The 24,446-nt window shown below is 38.2% G+C and overlaps 1 pseudogene across 1 annotated transcript in view; it reads right to left on the bottom strand.

The window, feature by feature from the left end:
* Positions 1–24,446, bottom strand: part of LOC309510367 (NACHT, LRR and PYD domains-containing protein 3-like) — a 199,806-nt pseudogene that overhangs the window by 125,509 nt on the left and 49,851 nt on the right. The window contains exons 2-6 of the transcript XR_014211746.1: positions 19,379–19,770; positions 16,885–16,974; positions 12,380–14,317; positions 10,175–10,348; positions 6,492–6,653 (exon numbers count right to left, since the gene is read on the bottom strand). The product of XR_014211746.1 is annotated as an NACHT, LRR and PYD domains-containing protein 3-like (transcript). The remainder of the gene's footprint in view (positions 1–6,491; positions 6,654–10,174; positions 10,349–12,379; positions 14,318–16,884; positions 16,975–19,378; positions 19,771–24,446) is intronic.

The following is a 24,446-nucleotide window of genomic DNA, read 5'->3' as shown; positions in this document are numbered from 1 at the left end:
ATTATGTATTTCAAGACGTTTGTAAAGTTTTTGTCATTAAAATGCTCTTGTATGTAGGACTAATTTCTTACGCATCTAATCCCATGCCTCTGTTGCTAATTCCAAAACGTCATTTTAGAGTTTGTAACGGAGGTTTGAGCCACTGATAGCAGACTAATGCTGGGTTAGGGTTAGGTAGAGTTAGTAACGGAGGTTTGAGCCGCTGATAGCAGACTAATGCTGGGTTAGGGTTAGGGTTAGGTAGAGTTAGTAACGGAGGGTTGAGCCACTGATAGCAGACTAATGCTGGGTTAGGGTTAGGGTTAGGTAGAGTTAGTAACGAAGGTTTGAGCCGCTGATAGCAGACTAATGCTGGGTTAGGGTTAGGTAGAGTTAGTAACGGAGGTTTGAGCCGCTGATAGCAGACTAATGCTGGGTTAGGGTTAGGGTTAGGTAGAGTTAGTAACGGAGGTTTGAGCCGCTGATAGCAGACTAATGCTGGGTTAGGGTTAGGGTTAGGTAGAGTTAGTAACGGAGGTTTGAGCCGCTGATAGCAGACTAATGCTGGGTTAGGGTTAGGGTTAGGTAGAGTTAGTAACGGAGGTTTGAGTCGCTGATAGCAGACTAATGCTGGGTTAGGGTTAGGGTTAGGTAGAGTTAGTAACGAAGGTTTGAGCCGCTGATAGCAGACTAATGCTGAGTTAGGGTTAGGTAGAGTTAGTAACGGAGGTTTGAGCCGCTGATAGCAGACTAATGCTGGGTTAGGGTTAGGGTTAGGTAGAGTTAGTAACGGAGGGTTGAGCCACTGATAGCAGACTAATGCTGGGTTAGGGTTAGGGTTAGGTAGAGTTAGTAACGAAGGTTTGAGCCGCTGATAGCAGACTAATGCTGGGTTAGGGTTAGGTAGAGTTAGTAACGGAGGTTTGAGCCGCTGATAGCAGACTAATGCTGAGTTAGGGTTAGGGTTAGGTAGAGTTAGTAACGGAGGTTTGAGCCGCTGATAGCAGACTAATGCTGGGTTAGGGTTAGGGTTAGGTAGAGTTAGTAACGGAGGTTTGAGCCGCTGATAGCAGACTAATGCTGGGTTAGGGTTAGGGTTAGGTAGAGTTAGTAACGGAGGTTTGAGCCGCTGATAGCAGACTAATGCTGGGTTAGGGTTAGGGTTAGGTAGAGTTAGTAACGGAGGTTTGAGTCGCTGATAGCAGACTAATGCTGGGTTAGGGTTAGGGTTAGGTAGAGTTAGTAACGAAGGTTTGAGCCGCTGATAGCAGACTAATGCTGAGTTAGGGTTAGGTAGAGTTAGTAACGGAGGTTTGAGCCGCTGATAGCAGACTAATGCTGGGTTAGGGTTAGGGTTAGGTAGAGTTAGTAACGGAGGGTTGAGCCACTGATAGCAGACTAATGCTGGGTTAGGGTTAGGGTTAGGTAGAGTTAGTAACGAAGGTTTGAGCCGCTGATAGCAGACCAATGCTGGGGACACACGACTAGCTGACACATTCTCTGACTGTTTTCATCGACTGCAGCAGATTTTAAACACCGACTTTGAACACAGACTGAACGCGCTGAACACGCGTTTGGGCATGATCAGTCATAAGTATCAAATTACATTCATAACCGGCCTTAAAGTGTGTTCCCGGCTTTATGCAGTTATTAATGCAGTTATTAGAGAGAGATGTTGCAATAATGAGACAGAAAAGCATATGTGCGTCAATATTATTATTTATTAATTAATTCAATTCGTTTTAATTAATTCGTTAATTCTTTTTTTTTTCTATTATTGACAGATGACAGTAGACTAGCCAAATAAATGAAACCCAAAGCCCTTTTAACAAGTAGGCCTATCAATAATTATTTATTTGTTAAATTATCTGCAATAAAAATCCGTGCTGCAGGACTATCCATTTATTTAGCCTATATTCAGTTTAATTTTCTATTGATTATAGATAGGACTTTATAGTTTATTTATTCAAATTAAACTGCATGTTTCTATTGATTGTGAAGCTAGACATTGAAAATTGCAGATCAAGCGCATGGGGCGAAATGCTTTTTCTTGTTATGAATTGTATCCTATTTTCCGTTATTACAGTTGACTACGCGAAGTGATATGGAACTGTAATGCGGTCGAGACCTGCCTGGAACTACTTTAGCCGTGCGTTTCCCTGAAAATAATGCACACCTTAGAACGTTGGTCAACCAATCAGATTCAAGCATTCAACGGCCCTGTAGTATAAATATTAATATAACATTATGTTAAACGTCAGCTAACAACAGTTGACTAGTAGGCTAAGTTATAATGTTCATCAGGTCTCTGAATGAAATTGTCCAACTAAGTTTGCTAATCATAAAAACCTGACATACCCTATGAATTTATGAACTTAAGTCTACCTGGTTTTGTTGGTTGTTGAGCCTTTCTATCCTAAATGTTTACGACAAGGCTACATCACTACACAACCCGCCACATACAAACACGCAGAGCATGAATGTCCGAATCCCGACACAGAACTGAAGCCAAACTAGACCGAAGTACCGGGCCTGTTGCGCAAATTTCGACCGTTTTACAACTACATCAGTACTGAAGCTGCAGACGCGCACAAGTATTGCAACTTTAGTTTTTTATAATACACCATACACTGTTAGATCTTACCAGGCTTTTTTTTATTTTTTACAGTAAAATACTGGCAACACTGTTAAGTCTATTAACTCAAATTTATAATGCACAAATAATGTGAGCAAAGTATTACTGTGAACTTATTTCATTTGAGACCACTAAAAAATATTGTACATAAAAAGATTTCTACTGGACCAGCAACTTCACAGTCACCGCAACATGCGGTTGCAAATAAAGAAACACACAACGTATCATCAAGGTTTCTAGATCTTCCCCTGGAATAAAGCACAGGCTCTACTCTTCACCACAATGGTGACCCAAAAAACCCCCGAAATCTTACAGTAAACTACTGGTAAAAGTGTTGCTTTTTTTAACAGATATAGATTAACAGATATATGACAAATATTAAATAGCCATAAATTCAAAGCTTATACACTGGATGAGATCAGAAAATCAGACATGTCCAAAATGTTCATGGCATCATCACAACAGACAAAAACACCTGATCAATTTCCTCTTGACTTTGTCTTGCCATAACTAATGTGTTTTATAAACTCACAGTTACAGCAGCCAGAGAGAAACTAATGTTATAAAGTCAAGGGCCAAGAGACCAACTAAAGCAAATACTGATCTCCATCATGGTGACTACAAACTTTATTATATTCAATAAAACGAAATATCTGTTAATTCTCAACAAAACCTTTTGTACATGTATGAAATAAATAATGTTAAACTGGTTTGTAAACTGGTTTCACACTCAGTGTGGCTGGAAGTCAGTTGTAGTTCTTGTGTTTCTCTTTTTTCTGTTCTTGTTTCTCTGTCCGTCAGTGATTCTGCTTATCAGGTGTTCATCAGTGTCTCAATTCACTCACTTCCTTTTATTCACTCTGTCAAGTGGACTATATTAGAGAAAGTTGTTCTTGTGTTCAGATTAAAAGTTCAGGAACGAAGCCTCCCTTGTCTGTCGTTCTTCAGACGTTACAATATTTATTTTGTCCATCAAAAGTGTGCTTTCACTTTTAATTAAGCGTGAGCAGCGCAGCAAAAATAGCCTCTGCTCTTCACTGGACCGCTTCACTGCTGCTCACGCGGCGCTCCCACTCCCGGTGTGAATGCAATCATTGGTTAACATACATGCCGAACAAAAATACGCGCTGCTCATGCTTGCAATGTGAAATGGCTGTTTAACTGCCAATTCTTGACGTTTTACTGTAACTGACTACTACGGTAGAATAGCCGATTTGGCCTAGTTGATAATACTTGACAGATTAGATACATTTCTAATGAAAGTGCCGGTAGACAGACACCGATTAAGTGCGTGACAATGCATGCACTCGCACAAATGTGACCACGTCAAATTTTAACTCGCTCATTCTCAAAAAATGGTCGCAGTCTGCAGTGGTTCTCAAACCTGTCCTGGAGTACCACTATTTTAGTATTTTGAGACATTTTGTATGTCTCCCTCATCTATCACACCTGATTCAACTCATGAGCTCATTAGTAGAGACTGCAAGACCTGAAATGGGTGTGTCAGATATAGACATACAACATGTGCAGGGCTGGTGGCACTCCGGGACAGGTTTGAGAACCACTGCTTTAAATAGTTTACTATACTTAGGATATTTGTATCCAGAGCAATTAATACCCCATTATGGCCCATTAAAATGATCACTGGTCAATTCATTTGATCAGCCGTAAAACAGTGATTCTTTTAAAATTTCCTACAAAAACCACAGCATGTGAGTGAAGCGGTGTGACCCTCCGCTCAATATTCGACTCTATGCCAGTGCGCTCGCTCAATCACTCACTGCCCAAGCGAACGATCCACTCATGTACCACTCACTCACACTGGTAAAACTACCTTCGCTCAAATCTCACTCCGGCATGACATTTATCTGTATTATCTGTCTTTGTTTGTGATGATTTTCTTGAATAAATGTCTCAATTACAGATGGCCTATAGATAAACTTATAGATAAGATATTTGTGGTTTTAAACCAATCTATTGTATAAAGTACTGTATAAACAATCGAGACATGACTTGACTGGAGTGCAGAATTGCAGAGCTGGTGCAATCATATCCACGTCGCTGTGATCAGATGCTTTCTTTACTAATGATTTCTCGTCACTGTGTTTTTGTTGTGTTTGTTATTAAGAGAAAAGTGTGCAATACATTTTAACATATTCATCTAAATGTCGCTCTCAGCAGCGTCTGCAGCGTTGGGATGTTCACTAACAGTTTACTACTGAGAAGGTATTTCAAACTTCTTATTACCCCTAAGCAAAGAACGAAAAAGGAACTATGCTATTTGCTCTCTCAGTTTCTCAACACTCACTTTCAATTTATTATCCATCTTCGTTCTAAACTTAGATGTCAACAGTGTATTTATGTACAAGGTGCGCAACTTCATTAAAACAATATTTTAATTCTATAACCTCAGATATATTGCTTATAGCTCAAACGTCCTGCAGAAACTACAGCAATAAGTTACAATGACACTTTTTTTTTTAACACCTCATGGACAACCACAGAAACAGAGCTACACTGTCTTGCAGAAACACAGAGAAATCAAAAAACAAAACATGTCTCTCAACAATGGTGGCAATATATATATATATATATATATATATATATATATATATATATATATATATATATATATGTTTTATTTTATTTTTTATTCATACTGCAGTGCATGCTGGGAGTTTTATACAATCCTGGAACCCAGCATGCATTGTGACATGAAACATTTGATTGTCACCATTGTTGAGATTCATGTGCTGATTATTGATGTTGATGTCTGTGTCTAAGTCAAGGAGGAGTTCGAAATGTTTTAATGCACACTATTCAGATATCTGTTTAATAAATATTAAACACCCATAAATTCAAAGCTTATACACAGGAAGAGAACATTGAATCAGATGTCCAGCAAATACTGATCTCCATCATGGTGACTACAAACTTATTATATTCAATAAAACACCAACAACTAAATATCTGTTAATTCTCAACAAGATCATTTGTACATGTATGAAAGAAATAATCGTAAACTGGTTTGTAAACTGGTTTCACACTCTGTGGCTGGAAGTCAGTTGTAGTTCTTGTGTTTCTCTTTTTTTCTGTTCTTGTTTCTCTGTCCTTCAGTGATTCTGCTTATCAGGTGTTCATCAGTGTCTGAATTCACTCACTTCTTTTTATTCACTCTGTCAAGTGGACTATATTAGTGAACTAATGTAGGGAATAGTGATTGAGGATGATTGGGAAAACAGCCTCTGAGTGTTGATTTTGAACGCTGTTAATTCACAGTATTTTCCTGTAGGCTAGTTTTGTTTTCTACGGTATATTATTGTTTTAATGGAAAATGGTATGAAATTGTCAGAATTTGGCCTTTTTTTACTGCAAGGGTTAACAAAGTGTGTAACGTGAGAATGAACCTCATTGGTTCTTACGGAAGCTCAAACGTGCTCTGTAACACAAGAATAACTCTCACACATTCTCACACATCAAGCAAGCATGTCTGAGCTTCCGTTTAACATAACTGATGTGTGCGTTGATGAGTTTTATATGTGAATAAAAGAGTCAGTTAAATCTGTTAATCATATAAAGTGATCTTGTCTATTCAGAAAATTTGGATTAAACTAAATTCAAATAGATCAGTTTCTTTCACAATCTCTATGAACTTTTTGAAGCGTTGAAGTGGTAGCACTGTCAATGCACATATCACAGAAATATCTCAGATTTTATTAAAATTTCTTCATTTCTGTTCTGAAAATGAATCTTACAGGTTTGGAACGATATGAGGGTGAGTAAATAATGACAGAATTTTAATTCTTTGGTAACTAACCCTTTAAAAAAACAAAACCAATAACACTAGACAGGATTATTGTTATATTACTTAACATACTTGAGTTTGTCCAGATGGTTGAGAGTATCAGAGAGCAGCTTCAGTCCTGATTCTCCTGGGTGATTGTAGCTCAGATCCAGCTCTCTCAGGTGTGAAGGGTTTGAACTCAGAGCTGAAGCCAGAGCAGCACAACCTTCCTCTGTCACCAAACACTGAGATAATCTACAACAACAGTAAGTGTCCATGTTAGTGTGCTTCATCTACTGGTGGCCTCTGATTGATTTTAATGAAATCACAGTGTTGTAAAATGTGCAAATTATCAGCTACAAATTATCTTACGGATCTAATTGTAAGTTATAATTTCAAAATAAAAAAAAACTCTATTTTTACCCATGAAATTAGGGCTGGCAATATGGCCAAAATTTATATCACAATATATTTCTTAATTTCGGTCGATACGATATAATTCCGATATCGATATGAACAGTATAATAGCCTCAGAAAAAACTGCCAAGAATGGCCACAATGAATGTCTGTACCTACAAACTTCTGATAAATTAATTTGCCAAGTCTCTGAAACCTCCTCCTATAAAACTATATAATATTTTAGAAATAAAAATGGTACAAAAAATTACTGTTAATATTTTATTTGTATTTAGCCTTCATACAAACAAGAAATGTGAAATCACCGTCAAATAAACATAAGACTCTCAACTTATTAATATTAATATCTTTAACTTTAAACTATAGGCTAACATAGACTAATAATATTATTCTTATAGATTGAAACAAAAGTGCTTCAGCCAGGATAAAGAATATGAAAAGTGCTCAAAGTTGCTGCAGAAAAACAACAAAAACACATGTTGCCGAGGGACATTTTGAGTGTTGATGACATCCTGAATTCATTCCGATTGATGAATCTGAATGTAGTGTTTACATGAACGCTAAACAAGTGATCGGGTCACAAGCTTTTATGTCACAAGCTTCAAATCGGAATTGATTTTTTGATATGCGCAAAAAAACTCACAAATAGAGTTTCCCACGGTTTGCACATAATAACTATTCTCCTACATTGATTCTTTATTTGTTTTAAACAGCAGACTTAATATTTGTCCATTTCTGGTCATAATTTGGAGACAATGAACATATGAACCGTTGTGCCATGCGGCTTATATTTATCACGCAGTAAAAATGCCCCTCCCTGCCATATCTCGTCTGTGGATGAGAATCTGAAACAAGGACTGGTGGGACGTTGTCCTGCTCCACTTCACAGATGCTGAGTGAAAGGAGGATTATAGAATGACGGGACACTCATTTATATGACACTTTATTCAACAGGAATAACAGCTCGTTCGCACGTCATACGTCATTACGCTATTTCAACGTCATTGCACATGCGCAGTCCTTTCAGTTTCGGTTTTCAATCCGATCAAATTTTTTACATGTCCTCTCGATTGGATTAGAAAAGGAATAAACCACCGCTCTCAATTCGATCAAAATTTCATTCGGATCGAGCTCAATCGAATTGCTTAAAGGTGCCATGTGGATTGTCTGGCAAAAAAATCAAGTCATACTCCACATTCCATACCAGATGGGGGCAGTATACCTCCATAAAGTGAATTGGTCTACTCTAGAGTAACAGACGAGAAACGGCATAGTCTCTATGCTCCGCCCCTACCTTCACAACAACCCTAGAGCCATAGCCGAAGCCTTATTCATGGATTTCATCAGGTCCCTTTCCACAGGTGTATTAATCAAGCACAATGCAGTCTGCATTCATAATCTAGGTGCTTGATTTTATACACCTGTGGAAAGGGACCTGATGAAACCCATGAATAGAGGACGTTTTGCCTCCAGAGGAACGTTGGGTGATGTCAAGTGATTTTGAAACATGACATCTTCAAGCTACTCCCCTTCACCTTTACCAGTGAATATGTTCATATTCGTTTTGTTCATATTACATTTTGAGTTGTATATACACATTGTTTGAATTAAATTAATTTGACAGACAACATTCTGTCAACATCATTGGTCAACATCAGACAGCGCACGTGAACCGATCATCTCTACTATAGTAAAAAAAACACGAACACTGTTGAAAGATACAGTAGGCTACAAATGACCTGTTCGCGCCACAAATTGTTCTCCGTCCTTAGCGACCGAGTCATTGAATGTGAAACAGCCGGCTGCTGTCGTCAGCGAGCAGCAATATTCAGACAACGAGGGCGCGCGCGCCGCGTTGATACCTCCGTTTCAGTTTCTCGAACCCGCGCAGTGCGGTGGTCAGAACACGGAGACCATTCTGCCCCTAGCTATGCGTGCGAAAGCATGGGAAGCGATCCCGGGCGTGTCAGAATGGGTGCTGAACGTTGTAAAACAGGGCTATGCGCTGCAGTTCGCTCGCCGTCCCCCGCGCTTTCGAGCCCGGACTGTGACGAGCGGTCCTTTTCTTATCTGATTTGATTTGTGCTTCAGAGCGCGGTTTTTTCCCTGCAGCGGGTGGTGGTGGTAGGGGTCTCTTGCCAAGGGCTTCAGCCATCCTTCCGCTCTCTTCCCTGAATTGAAATGAAGTAGTGGGCTGTACTTTCCACACGATTGACATCAGGTTCAAGTACGCCCACAAGCCGTGCGAGTTATTCGTGTATTGCAGGTTGGCTGGTGGTTATGTTGCCCGCATACCGCCTCCCATGGCCGAAACTGGTATTATGACACCTGTCGGGCCGTGGCTAGTAATGCTAATGCTAATTAAGGTTGATATCTCTGCAGCACTATAACTTGACATTTTTTTAATGACATCATCGCCCTTATTTCTTCTCATTCTTTTGATGCGTGTAGCTCATTTTTTGGATATTTTTACCTCAATTTTTACACATGGCACCTTTAAGGTGTTTAAATGAAGGCTTTTCAGTACAATCGAGCCATCAATCTAATTACTAATGGATTATCTGGTTGCATGTAAACATAGCCTATGCCTGTAATGTATATTGGAATATCGGAAATGTGTTTAAAAATCATATCACCGTTATTGACAAAACATTATATCGCGATATATATTGATATTGAATTATTGTCCAGCCCTACATGAAATCTAAAAGAATTAACCGTCTGGGGTCGACAGACATACCGGCGCCTTTTGGGGGATTTTTTTTCACATAGCAGCAAACGACTTAAAATACTAATTTATGTAATTTATGGTAATACGGTTTTACAGTAATACATCATTCGAAACTGTAAAAAGTTTACTTTCATTTGTGTCCACTTGCAATCAAAGCAAAACAAACAGGATGTTTTCTGCCGTCTCTGTGAACTTTTTTCTGCAGTGTGTCACAAAAAAGAAACAAAACTCAGGGAAAATTTGTCACATAGACATGACCAATATATCTATAGATACATGTAATGTCTACTTTTAAATTATCCAACTCAAAATGAAAACAAATATTCTTTGTTTATATAATCTGTATAAGAGAGAAAGATGTAACTGTCTCCCGTGTCAGCTTCCTGCAAATGTGAACATGCCTACAGACTACTCACACACTATTCATATGGTAATGATCTGAGGCAATTCATGCAAACAGAATCAACACCCACATCAACTCAAACGCATCACGTTTCATCAGAATGATCAGATTAATTTACTTTAATTTTGGGATGCGGTGAGAAATAATCCTTAAATAAGAATAATTTCAGAATAAGTTTGCCACGATATGTCCTTGTGTGGTTATTTTTCACAGACCCTCAAGTACCTCAGTATGTTGAGTTGACAGTTTGGACTCCTCAGTCCAGCACAGAGCAGCTTCACTCCTGAATCCCGCAGGTCATTGTTACTCAGGTCCAGCTCTCTCAGGGGGGAGTTTGATGATTGAAGAGCTGAAGAAACAATTTCACAGTCCTGATCTGTGAGATTACAGTCTGCCAAACTGAAAAAAAGGAGAACTGATTAAAAGGCATGCTGGAGTCAAGACCAACTTCAACATATAACATCACGCTGGTTGTCTGTTCAGCAGGAAGATCCAGCAATTAAAATAAATGTGATTTAAAGGTCCCGTATTATGCCCCTTTTCACAAGATGTAAAATAAGTCTCTGATGTCCCCAGAGTGTGTATGTGAAGTTTCACCTCAAAATACCCAACAGATAATTTTTTACAGCATGTTTAAATTGTCATTTTTTGGGGCTCAGAAAAACGCGCTGTTTTAGTGTGTGCCCTTTAAATGCAAATAAGCTGCTGCTGGACGACCCAGGGGGCGGAGCTTCATGAGCTCGCGCTCAGTCTCTCAGGAAAATTTCATCTCACGGAATGATGATAATATCAGAAACTCTCAGTAACGATGTTCATTTCGAGTCGGACAATAATGCCTACAGAGTATAGATGGAACAGGTATAGTTTAGTAGTTTAATTACGGTTATTATAACGTATTTGTCATCTGCTTGTATGTATCCATTATTTATTAATAGCCTACAAGTCTGCTGTTTCGGACCAGGTCCAAATGATGATCAAACATATACTGATGAGTTTAATAAAGTTTATTGTACATCACACAAAAGATGAAGCGTCAGTTTTACTTCAGAAAATCACCGTAAGAGCTGAGTAAACACAGTAAGTTATAAGAAGTGCGCAAGTACATAAACGAATTTCGGTAGAGTTGAGGGAGCATTCCTGTGGGCGGAGGTTAGTCAAAAAACTGTTCTACTGACGTCATTAAAGAAGGAAGTAGAGGGATGTAGTCCAAACGAGCCGTTCGATGTAGGCAACTTCTGTTAAATAAAATATCTCGCTTGGCACTGAACTTTGAGCTTTATAATTTTACAGATATTATTTATACTCTAACAACAACATTACACACTAACTAAAGTTTGAAACATGGGATCACGAAGAACGGGACCTTTAAAATCAACAATCATGTTTATTCTGGTTTATACAAAACTTAATTGAGGTAAAAGGAAACTGTTAATTTTAGGGGCGGAACGGATTGCAGTTGATCCATGATCCGTACGGACCAGGCCCCACGGTTCGGCACGCATGTGATTCGCGGATTAACTGCTAAATTTGACCATCATAGAGTAAAAGTTTATAATTTGAACGTGTTTTACACATTCAACCAATTTTAAATGTGGAAGAAGAGGCGAAAATCGGGACAAGCACCCAAAGTGCGCGCATGCAGAGAGAGAGAGAGGCACGTTTCAGATAGCGCTCGAACATCAAATTGATTCCTCTTACACATTTACTTGCCCTTGAACGGATACAAAATTATGTCAAAATACTCGTCTAAATACCCGTCTCGGCAAGTATTCTGTCGGTTATGTCACAAGTGAACAGTCTAGAAAGAAACCAGCTGTTTTTCAGTTTTTTCAGTCCGTGCATTTGGTCTTAAAGGAACAGCACACACCTAATATTCCTACAGTTGTCTGTGTCATTAATGTTAATAAAACAACAAAATACAGCTGAAAACAAAGATGAAACCATATTTAATTTCTACAGTGTTATTTTATAATTAGGCTTCATTATTAATTTCTGTACCTGAATACTATTGTTTGACTTTGTAATTTTGTTATTTAGTATTCATCTCTCCTTGTAATTTGTGCATTTGTTCTTATTTTATTACCGACTGTTCACTTTATCAGTTAGGCTAGTAGTTTTTGATGTAGTATCGAATAACTTCAAGTGAGCTTTAAGTAATAAATTAAAAGCATTTAAAAGCTGATCCGAAAAATTATCCGATCTGAGGCTCAAAAACCGCAAATGGACCATCTATATCTACACTGATATGATGATGATACTATGTTCAAATTGACTGGGCTGAAAATGGAAAAATTGATATTGACATTGATATTAATTAATCTATTAATTTATTAATTTATCTGAGGTGCCGGAACGCAGTTCCGGACCGTACCCGCCCACTTTAACCCCTGCTCACATGTAATAATTGTGTTATTACATCTTCACACTCACCAAGCTTTTCTGCAGTTCCTCACAGCAGGTACCAGTCTCCTTCGACCCTCCTTTGATTTAATGTTGTACTTTTTAATGTCAAACTCATCCATCACCTCCTCTGACATCAGGATCATGTTTGCCAAAGTTGAACATTGTGCAAGAGAAAGAATTTTACGTTTTGCTTTAGATTTTAAAAATGCCTGCATTTCTTCAACAATAGAATTATTCTTCATCTCAATCAGGCAATGAGACAGATTCATCCATCTTTCAGGACTGACATTGTTTTTCTGACCTCGTTTGAGGTTTTGGATTATTTTCTTGATGCTCTCTGGGTTGTTCTCTGTGTGAATCAGCACATACTGTAAGAGTCTCTGATTGGACTCCAGTGAGATGCCATGAAGGAATCGAAGGAAAAGATCCAGGTGTCCATTTTTACTCTTCAAGGCTTTATTCGTTGCTTCCTTCAGAAACACATCCAGAGGAACATTCTCACACTGATTTCTGGATTTTCCTGTAAGTAATATTTTCAGAACTTCACTGTTCTTGTGTAAATAACAGAGAAACACATACAGTGCTGCAAAAAACTCCTGAAAGCTGAGATGTACAAAGCTGTAAACCTTCCTATGATAGATTACAGATTCCTCCCTAAAGATCTCAGTGCAAATCCCAGAATACACTGAGGCGTCAGTGACATCTATGCCGCTCTCAATCAGGTCCTCCTCATAGAACATCACATTGCCCTTCATCAGCTGATTGAAAGCCAGTTCAGCAAGTTTCACAATCACTTCTCTGTTGGACTGCAGGAGATTCTCTGGATCTCTCTCTTCATACTTCTGGTTCCTCATGCTAGTCTGAATGAGGAGAAAGTGTATGTACATTTCAGTCAGAGTTTGAGGGATTTCTGCACTGAGATCTTGTTTCAGGATGTTTTGAAGCACAGTGGCTGAGATCCAGCAGAAGACGGGTATGTGGCACATGATGTGGAGGCTTCTTGCTTTTCTGATGTGTGAAATGATTCTGCTGGCTTGATGCTCATCACTGATTCTCTTCCTGAAATATTCCTCCTTCTGAGGGTCATTGAATCCCTGAATTTCTGTGACACGGTTGATGTATTTGGAGGGGATCTGATTGGCTGCTGCTGGTCTGGTGGTGATCCAGATGAGAGCAGAGGGAAGCAGATCTCCTTTCATGAGGTTTGACATCAACACACCCACTGATGAAGACTCAGTCACATCAGAAACTTTCTCACTGTCTGAAAACATCAGTGTAATTCTGCTCTCATCCAGACCATCAAAGATGAACACAACTGTACATTCATCATACATCTTTGAGTCCAGATCTTGAAGTTCAGGATGAAAGTCCAGCAGAAGTCTGTGAAGACTGTACTGATGATCTTTAATCAAGTTCAGCTCTCTAAATGGAAGAACAAACATGAAATCTACATCCTGATTGGCTTTTCCCTCGGCCCAGTCCAGAATGAACTTCTGCACAGAGACGGTTTTTCCAATTCCAGCGATGCCTTTAGTAAGAACAGTCTTGATTTTGTCTTTCTTCTCTCTTCTCTTCTCCTCACATCCTAATTCAGGTGAAGGATCAAAGATGTCATTGCAGTTGATTGGAGTGTCTTGGAGTGTCTTGTAACTTTTCTCCATCTGTAGCACCTCATGTTCTTCATTCACTCCTTCACTCTCTCCCTCTATGATGTACAGCTGTGTGTAAATCCTGTTCAGGAGGGTCTGATGCTCTTGTAGTTTGATTCCCTCAAAAACCCTCTCGTATCTGTTCTTCATGCTGGTTTTGTGCTGGTCTTTGACTCTCTGCAGATCATCATGCACTGGCTGGTGAGACTCGAGCTGCAGGGCTGCTTCTGTGTCATGATGACTGATGTGTTTCTGACAGGAGGAGGATGTGCTGGTCTGACAGGACACATCTCTGATCTGGTCAGCTCTTCCACCACTGAAAACACATTAAGAAGACAGAGACACAAAAACAAACAGAAAAGACCTTTGTGAAAATAAAGAAAATATTTAAATATGTTTAATATGAAAATCATATAGTCTGAGTACTAGTGTTTGCTCTTACAGACATTGTGGCCAACTGACCAAGGTTTCTCAAGGTTCTGTTCTAGCAATGATATTTTTAACCCATTAGTGTTTCCCATTCATTAACTAGATTGTGGCGGCCCACCATAGTCTAATGTGTCCCGCTACGGTTTCATAATGAACCAAAAATATAACTAAACTTCTCAAATAAAAGTTCCCCTTTAAAGTACAATTCACCAAATTGTTTCTTTGTGAAATTTGCACACTGAATATGGGTTGGAGCTAGGGGTGGAACGGTACATGTATTCATATTGAACCGAAACGGTACGGGCGCCACGGTTCGGTGCATGAATATACACGGAGAATACACGGTATAAAAATAAATAAAACTTGCGTGCAAATTAATTAATGTAATGCGGAACTTCTTTTAGATACGCAGGTTCTTTAGGGACACATAATCTGTAACTCCGTCTTAAAAACAGTCTGTGTGTGCCATCTTTTGGACATTCATCATATTGCATTGGTATTCATTTATTGTCCTCAAACAGAGCACTAATCTGTTTATTTTTAAGTTACACATTCTACATTGATTTAAAAAAGAAAATCAAATGTGTTTTTAATGGTAGTATTATTTTATACAGAAATCAATTATTTATAATTCAGATGAGAATAAAGTGTTCATTAAAATTTTAAGGAAAACAAATTAATTTTAAATTCATTCAGGTACAATTACCAAACATATCTCAAGGTTGTTGTTTTTTATTATTAATTTAATTAATAAACTAATTATATAAAACTATTGTCAATGCACTACAAATAAACTGGTTCTATGCCTTTACTTTATTAATAAAACTTATTTAAAAAATACAAGGCTTAAGACATTTATTTTCCTTTGGTGGTACAGCCTGAGACATGCACAATAATAAAAAAATTGCCTTCTACATTTTTGTTTTGCTTTTCCCTCCATTGTACCGAACTCGTACCAAACAGTGATGTCTGAACCGAGGTATGAACCTTGTGACTTCTGTGTACCGTTCCATCCCTAGTTCCCTAGTTGGAGCTCTTATAAATCCGGCATGTGGGGGCAGATAATGACCTCCCTATTTAAAGCTACACTGTGTAGGATTTTCTCCCGTCTAGCGGTGAAATTGTTTATGACTACCAACTGAATATTACTTTCTAGCCCCTCCCATTCCGTTTTAACTCCTACGGTGGTCATATTATTTCAAATCTGCCGGCAGTCGTGAGTAATCTCCCCCTCGCATTCGTCACGGTGCCACTGAGTGTAAAAACGCGAAAGGCGAAGCTTGAATTTCAAGGTATGTCCCTCTTTGGCTAATGTATTTTCAAGATGGAGGCGCAACATGGCTGCCGCCATTCGAGCGACTCGCTCGTATCTATTCTAAATGGCAGATTCTACGCTTACGAGAATACTTGATTAGTTGGTAGAAGTAATTACACATTAATGAGCACATATCATTTTGAAAGAACAAAGTGTTTTTTGCTAAGAATCAACTTAAAAAAATGACACAGTGTAGCTTTAAAGTAGGGAGACATCAAGTTTTCATTAGTTAAAATGTTCGAAAAAAAGAGAAAGGCTAAAATTCTTGGCAGAAAGTTTAAACCAGAAACCAGTATTTAAAAATATCACAGAAGCACTGACATGGAGAAAAAGCAGTGTTCATCTGAAATGATTATATGTAATTAATTTACATGTAAATGATGACTGACGGCAGGTGATTTATTATAAGAGACTGCAAACTGCATTTCCTAGTTGCACATTAATGTCCCCTTTGCCACAAATGAAGCATTTGAAAAGTCAGAGAAGATTTATGTCTAAATAACCTGCCACCTTTTCTTTTAGAAATAGAAAATAACATATTTTATACCGATCACAGATTTCCTTGATCAGCTGATATGAATCCTGATTTTAAAAAGTTCTTTCATATTTGCTCTCACTGTATGGTTTGAGCAGTCTTGCATTTTTTGTGTTTGAGTTTAGAGACAATCAGTCGATTCATAGGAAGTTATTATTGGCTGATTTATGGCAGATCGATCAGAGTATCCTTACAAACCACTTACATTTATATAATAATAATATTTAAAATACTGAAATTAGCAAAAAATGTGTGGCACCTCCAGCAATTTGTCATGACAACCGGATTGGGAACCACCGATTTTATTTATTCCTAACCAGAATTGTCTTGTTTCATTACTAATATAAAGAATAATTGTCAATATAACACTGATGCAACACATGTACTGTAACAAAACTCATTCCTGTGTAAATGGAGGTCTAACAGAGAAATGGTAGAGAGAAGATAAGAAAACACTATTTAACAATTCCTTTCCTTGCATCTTGACTTCCACTTGTTAATTGTTATACTTGTTAAGAACTTTAGCCATGTGAACTTAAGCCATTTTCTGAACCTTTGTGCATTCTGTGCTCATGTGTCTCTCACCCTACATGATGATACTCACACAGGGTCAAAGGTCACTGCTCCATCACTGAATTTTGTGGCCTTCATGGTCAGACAGTTGGATACTGGAGAAGCTGCTCTCTTTCTTTTCCTGTTGTTGATAATGAGAAATAAACAGAAATATTTCAAATAGTTTCTATGCAGATTATTTGACTGCTCCATTACATTAACCCTGTCAATACTTCTGTAATTTATAGAGCAGTATTTGTATTAGTTTTAGAGAGAAAACATGTTTTATTAATAGTAGGGTACAACAGGGCTAAAGGCCACCGGGGTAAAAGCTGCATTTGATTTTATTATCCTTTAAACCACTAGATGGACAAAAACTTTCCTAAACATCCACGTTTCACATGGACATTTGGCGGATTCTTGACGTTATCACGGACAGCAGCGCTTTAATTAGCCATTGAGAATCACAAAAATTATTCTATATATATATTTTGAGATAAAGGTCTTTGTTCAAGGTAATTAAATCAACAATTTTTCTGAATAATATATATAGTTTGGCCCTACTGTTGGGGCAAAAGGCACAATAATTAACATTATAATTAATAGCTGGCTGACTAATAGCTTTGTTGACATATCATGGTTAGATTCAGATGTTTAATAATACATTTATAAAGTGACAGTAACCATATGGTTCCCCCATATTTATATTAGGAAACAATCATATTTAAAAATATGATATTAATCATTTCATATAATAAATGATCACAATTACTGTTACTACTGTAAAGCCATAAATATTTTTTAAGGAATCTCCTTCAAAGCTTTCAGAATCTTTAGTTTTTAAAAAATGTAATAGTTTTTAAATATAAGTGTTTTTAAAATGAAATTTATAAATGAACTTCATTTATTTCTCAAAATAAACAAAAAAAAAAAATAGTACAAACTTTGCTAAAGTCCTGGTGAGTTTTTTATCCCGAGTCTGAGGTAAAGGCCCCTTTTACATTTATACGTTTTTTAATCAAAAGAAACCACTTTAATGATTTATTTTCCCACAAAATGCGTTGACCCATCAATGTTCAATAAAAACATTCACTGTCAGGCCAAAAAAAAAAAAAGAGAGTCTCTGTGTGGATTTAAATAGGCAAAATAAATGATGGAAGCTGTTTTATGGAAGACATCATGTATAGTACCAGTGCCTAAGATAACAAACCCCTCGGAGTTCTCACACTACAGACCAATTGCTTTAACAGCGCAGTTGATGAAGGTCTTTGAGAGATTAGTATTAAACCATATTAAGCAGGTTATGAATGCTGCTGAGGATAAACTACAGTTTGCCTATAAAACTGGTGTTGGGGTAGATGATGCAATTACTTATCTCTTACACAAATCACTAAGTCATTTAGAGACTCTGGATAACATTGTCAGAATTACATTCTTTGATTTCTCAAGTGCATTTAATACTATACAGCCTTCACTACTTAAATGTAAGATGGAAAATGATGGAGAACATCCAAGTATTGTCAATTGGTTAACTGACTATCTCCTAAACAGACCACAGTATGTGAGAATGCATGACTGTGTATCTCAAGTAGTGAAGTGCAGTACTGGAGTCCCTCAAGGAAACGACCCCTCTGAGTTGCCCCGAACCCCTCTCTGACCCCTCCGCCGTAGCTCGACGTGCACCTCCAAAAAATTTTAACTACGCGTCGAGGCGACGCAGACCACAAGGGCTGTGATTTGTCAGATTATACATCATTTCCGGAGTGTAGCTTTTCCGGTTTCCCCCTCCCGCTATACCGCCATTTTTAAAGTGATTTGCAATAAAATCATTTGTTGTTCAACGTCGATTAGCTCCAGCTGCAACAACACTCTCTCTCTTTCGCTCGCCATTGTCGGAAATGAAAAAGCAGAACCAGCGCACGGAACCAAAACCAACTATCAAAGAGATTCGCGATTGACCCTACAGAAACCACACACCCCCCTAGCGTTCTAGCGGTGAAATGCACCGCGATGCAACGCAACCCGACACAGAACCATAAAACGGCCAAGATGCCGTGGAGTTGGCGCAGAAGCATAATGAGGCCTTTAGAGTGTACAATCAGTGCTATACGAGATGATGATGGATGATGATATAATCATAATGCCTTGCGGAACTGATACTGGAAAATAATGGCTATTGTTGTGAATGTTTTTTTTAGGGGTTCAGGCACGAAGTGCTGAAATCCTATTGTAATTGTTAAGATTTGTATTATTAATATTATTATTCCGCCGAAAAACGAATCGGGCAGTAACCGTAAGGCCTAGAGACTTGAAACGTTCAGGACCGACGTTGGCTATCCCTGATCTATAGATATGTTCAATTTGGATACATATTTTATTTAGCCTTTTTAGCCTTTATTTTTAATAACTATTAGTGCAACCATATGCACACATGTGTTTGTGTGTACAGGGTATGTGTGAGTTATCGGGAGTGTTGTAGTTCTGGAAGCAATAAAAAAAAACTCGCCAACAGAGTCCGGACCGGCCCTGAACTTTATGATACTCACGCAGGGTCAAAGGTCACAGCAGGTCCATCATTGAATTTAGGGGGATTATCCATGGAGTTGTTACTCTTCATGGACACACTGCTGAATCCTGAAGATGGTCCATCACTGAATTTAGGAGGATTATCCATGGAGTTGTTACTCTTCATAGACACACAGCTGAATCCTGAAGATGGTCCATCACTGAGTTTAGGAGGATTATCCATGGAGTTGTTACTCTTCATAGACACACAGCTGAATCCTGGAGATGGTCCATCACTGAGTTTAGGAGGCTCACGCATGGAGTTGTTACTCTTCATAGACACACAGCTGGATACTGGAGATTCTGCTCTCTGAGTGTGAACAGACACCTCCTCCTCTCTCTCCTCACACACACTCATTTTACATGTCCGGCTCTCCTCCTCACACACACTTATTTTACTGGAAGTTTGCTCCTTCTCTTCCTCCTTGATGAGAGACTTGATTCCAGACCTGTATGTGGACACAGAAAGCATGCACAAAACACAACTGAATTTCGACACATTTGAATTAAATGCCATTTAATTCACTTTAACGCAGCATTAACAGTTTTTCTCCAGTTAATAGTGTGTGTTTGTAGAGCAACATGTCCGACATGTCGGCCACACTTTCAAACACAGCAGCCTCGTTTAAACACTGGATTCACCTTCACTTTAAAGCACACATACGTCGCCACAATATTAAAACAAAATATTATTGGAGGGAAAGTGAAACACTGGCTACCTAATAACTAGCGATGGGCATTTCGGCTCTTTTTCGTGAGCCGGCTCGTTTGACTCAGCTCACTGAAAAGAGCCGGCTCTTTTGACTCACAAACAGCTAAAAAAAAAAAAACAATGTTTAAATAAACTTGCTGAAAGTCCACCGCAAATGCAACGTGAATATTCACATTTTTAATTGTCCATAACAACCCAAAAACTTGCCTGCTTGCCTTGCACATCTAATTAATGGGCAAAGTTTTCCGACTTTTTTTCTTACCTTTTGTGTGTGTGTGTGTGTGTGTGTGTGTGTGTGTGGATGTTATTGAGCTTGTAAAAGTTTAGCTCTTGCGTTCTTCTGAACATCTCGCTGAATGACATCTGAATCACTCATATCACTCCATAATCTGCCTCTCTTTTAAATGCCTATTCCACGAGTGGTAGGCTCCAATGACTGGCTGTGTTAAAATATAGCTAATATCGAAACAAAATAACCCAGGCAGTCTCATCTACGAGACGTTTAGGCCTCCTCCAATAGGCTCTATGCACGATCGCTTCCGCGTTTTGTCTCAGCCCGCCCAGTTACATCCGGTGCTGCGTCGGAAGCCGTTTTTGCATTAGGTGGAGATAATGGTAAATTACACTCGCTGTTTACAAGAACTTCCAGCGGTTAACCTGAATGATGTTAACAACATTGTGAGGCAGTTAGCTGTCACACCTAAGAGTAAGAAAGAGAAAGGCTTTAAATTATATATTTCGAGCAACATCGACAACTTTGAGGATGAGTATTCCCTCATATCATGCGAAATCCCACTAGCGAATCGGTTTCTAAAATCGTCGTCTCTGTTTCTGAGAAAATTAATTTTATGAACGTTTTGCCGCTAGTACACTTCGCTATGCGGAAATAAAGACGCTGGTTGAGATTCTACCGGAAATACGTCAGCAGTGTTCGTGCATAGAGCCTATTCGAAATACTTGTCCTTGTGGTGATTTAAAAAAAATAATTTTTGGGGAAAACAGCTGAAAATGTAAAAATTCTGAAAGTTTTCTGTGATAGGCAGGGTAAGTGTAGGGGGATATAATATACAGTTTTATATCCTGGTTATCCTTGTCATTACTTGTTGAAATGAGAGGACTGTTTGATGAAGTTGAAACCCTTGTCATCCCAGTCTCATCAGCTGGACTGAAAGAAGTCTGAAAACATGGCACACAGCAATGGTCACAAGTGACACTTAACAGTATTGCTGTGTGCCATGTCCAACAGGACAAACTGGACATTATTGATGTGAAACAAATATGCCACCAGTTCATTTCCGTTAAAGGGATAATTCACTTAAATATGAAAATTCTGTCATCATTTACTCACCCTCAAGTTGTTTCAAACCTGTATGCATTTCTTTCTTCTGCTGAACCGACATTCGTCAAAATATCTTCTTTTGTGTTCAGAAAAAGAAATAAATTCATACAGGTTTGAAACAACTTGAGGGTGAGTAATGATGACAGAATTTTAATTTTTGGATGAACTATCCCTTTAATGACAGATGCAGCTCAGCTTCTGGGGATGTCCCCGTCCCCACCAATTTCAAAATCAAACCTACGCCCTTGATAGATACACCTAGACTATTCGAACTTCCCGGATCAATATTCTTGAGCTAAACGTTGTTAAAACACAAACGACACCTATTTACAATCACAAGCTAGACAACGAGCTACAACCCAATTCTCATCAAAACAAGTTTTTATAATAATATAGGCTAAATGGATCTCTATGAGCAGGCGGCTGAGAGACAGGTTTAAAGGGACCGTCTGCAAAGTCCAATATAACCCAAAAAACGACTACAGCATCAACTCATAGTCAAAAATACAAAAATAGTCATAACTTCAATGTTACAAACTGTAGTGCCACCCAATTCAGTTTACACATCAATGGTGACCCACTGGTCATACTACACTGCTTTTGCTGCACATTTTATATTATGAAAAATATTCAATAACTTCACTGTAACACACCAAATTTAGTCCACACATCACTGCTCTAATGTTGGTTATAGGCCTACAACACTTAGTTTGGGAAGTAATTGCACATAAAAAATAAGTAGGCCTATTCTTTACACAAATTATATTGGTACTGTACGCAGCTTTTGCACAATATTTGCTTGCTGAATTTGATGGCATTACACTGTATAACAGTGTGAAGTTATTTAATATTTTTTCTAAAAAGGGTGAAGTTATTGATTTTATTTCATAATGAAAATTATGCACTTTTTATCAAACTAAGTAATGTAGTATAACCAGCAGGAGAGCAGTGATGTGTGACCTGAATTTGGTGACAGTACAGTATGTCATAGTGAAGCTATTGAATATGTTTAATAATATAAAATGTGCAGAAGGGTTTTGGGATTTGCACTTTGCAGACGGCCCCTTAATTGGACTGGTCTCTCATTCATCTTTAGAGACAAATTATTCTAAAGCTCGTTTTGATGAGAATTGGGTTGTAGCTCGTTGTCTAGGTGATTGTAAGGTGTCGTTTGTGTTTTAACAACGTTTAGCTCAAGAATAGGGAAGTTCGAATAGTGAATATTGCCAATTTCACTGAACTCCTTGAGTTAAGCACTGACCGCATTTCTTTATTTGAGTCCAAGGTTCAATGTCGCGATATCAACGTTGATTCAATCAGCAAAATCGAAACATAATTGAACGTTGATTCAACCTTGGTCCCTGATGAATCAACGTTGAATTGAATGGCTGGGGGGCCCTGTCCCAATATCCTAAGGATCAAGTAATGATCAAGTGTTTACGACTGTCCTAGGTCTGACTCTGATAAATGTCAAAGTCCTTAATGCACTCTAGATCCATACTGCTTGAAAAAAAAAAATATGATTACTCAATTTTATATGTTTTTTGAAAATATGTTTTCAACCAATAAATGGGTGTTTACCGCTTCCGTGAAATATTAAGCAACGATCAACTCGTGTTTGATCAAACTGACCATGTGTCGACAAACATGTTTAGAGGTAATGCTCCGTATTAATACAGCTTTGAAACGTTTTAACGAACTTACCGTGAGCTGTGAAGACATTTCTGTTTTTGAATCTTCTGAAATGGCGTCGACAGTCATATAATGGCTCACCTGGGGCCTCATGTATCAATCTTGCGTACGCACAAAAACGTTGCGTACGCCAGCTTTCACGCTCACGGTCGTATGTACTAACAGTGAAATTAACGCGAGAATGTGCGTTCCTCCACGCCAATTTAATGTCTGGCGTACGTACATTTCTCATTGTTTTTGTCCGTTGGCGACTCTTACAGGCAATGAAGTGAAGTTACAAACATTACACAACGAATTGTTCTACAAGTCTATCGCACCACCACCTGTGGGAAGCATTGCTATTAATTTGCAATTTATAAAATAATTGACATATATTGTCGAGCCTTATGGGAATATTCTATCAATTTTGCAATTAAGTAAGAACATATAAAAGCATATGCAAATTGATACAACCCTTAGTCTATGGCAATGGCAGCTTTGGTGTAATGTCCACCTTTATATCAGACCATTTCTTTTTAAGGTCATTTAGGGTAGACTGTGTACAGTTGAGACATGTGTACAGTTGAGACACCTTAACTTGCGTTCGCAGCAAGCACAAGTTGTGATTTTTACTGTGCACGTGCGTATTAGTGTCCTCTTTGATCGTGGGAAATTTGAACAACGGACGCATCTCCGATCCGAAGATATCGGGGAAAGATTTTTTTTTATGACGTTCACTTCACCATGCACTCTCCACAATGAATAGCTTATTATCCTTATGTGACTGTTAAACGTAACTGGTATCTCCACAAACGTTATTCTGTATTTCATGGTATTGTGTCATGCAAGGTAATTGCAAAATCTAGAGAAATGTGCGAGGTGGCCAGCGGGGGACAGTTGAGACACATATCTACTGTACCCCCGATAGAGTTCTATTAGGAAACACATTGTTTAGTTGTTCAGTGTTATGATAACAGTTTAAACGCCGTAATTAGCCAGCATAGGATGCAAATGAAAATAAAATTTGATATTTGTGATATTTAAACTGTGTATTGTTACATAATCTTGTTCCTGCTTTATACATTTTAACCAGTGCTAATTTAAATAAAATGAATGAATATAAATGGATGAATAAACAAAAATGTTGCCCAATTGTTATTTTCTTTATTTGTCTTTATTTTTTTATTTATTTACAATGAATGGTTAGTTACCTTTACATCATTAAAAATGGGGTGTCTCAACTGTACCATGCACTGTCTCAACTGTACCACATGATATGGGTACAGTTGAGACAAAGTTGAGACAAAAAGCACCTTATTTTTATGAG

This window comes from Leuciscus leuciscus (genome assembly GCF_965113295.1).
Source record: "Leuciscus leuciscus genome assembly, chromosome: 1".
Taxonomy (NCBI): domain Eukaryota; kingdom Metazoa; phylum Chordata; class Actinopteri; order Cypriniformes; family Leuciscidae; genus Leuciscus; species Leuciscus leuciscus.
This window is presented reverse-complemented; position numbering and strand designations above follow the sequence as displayed.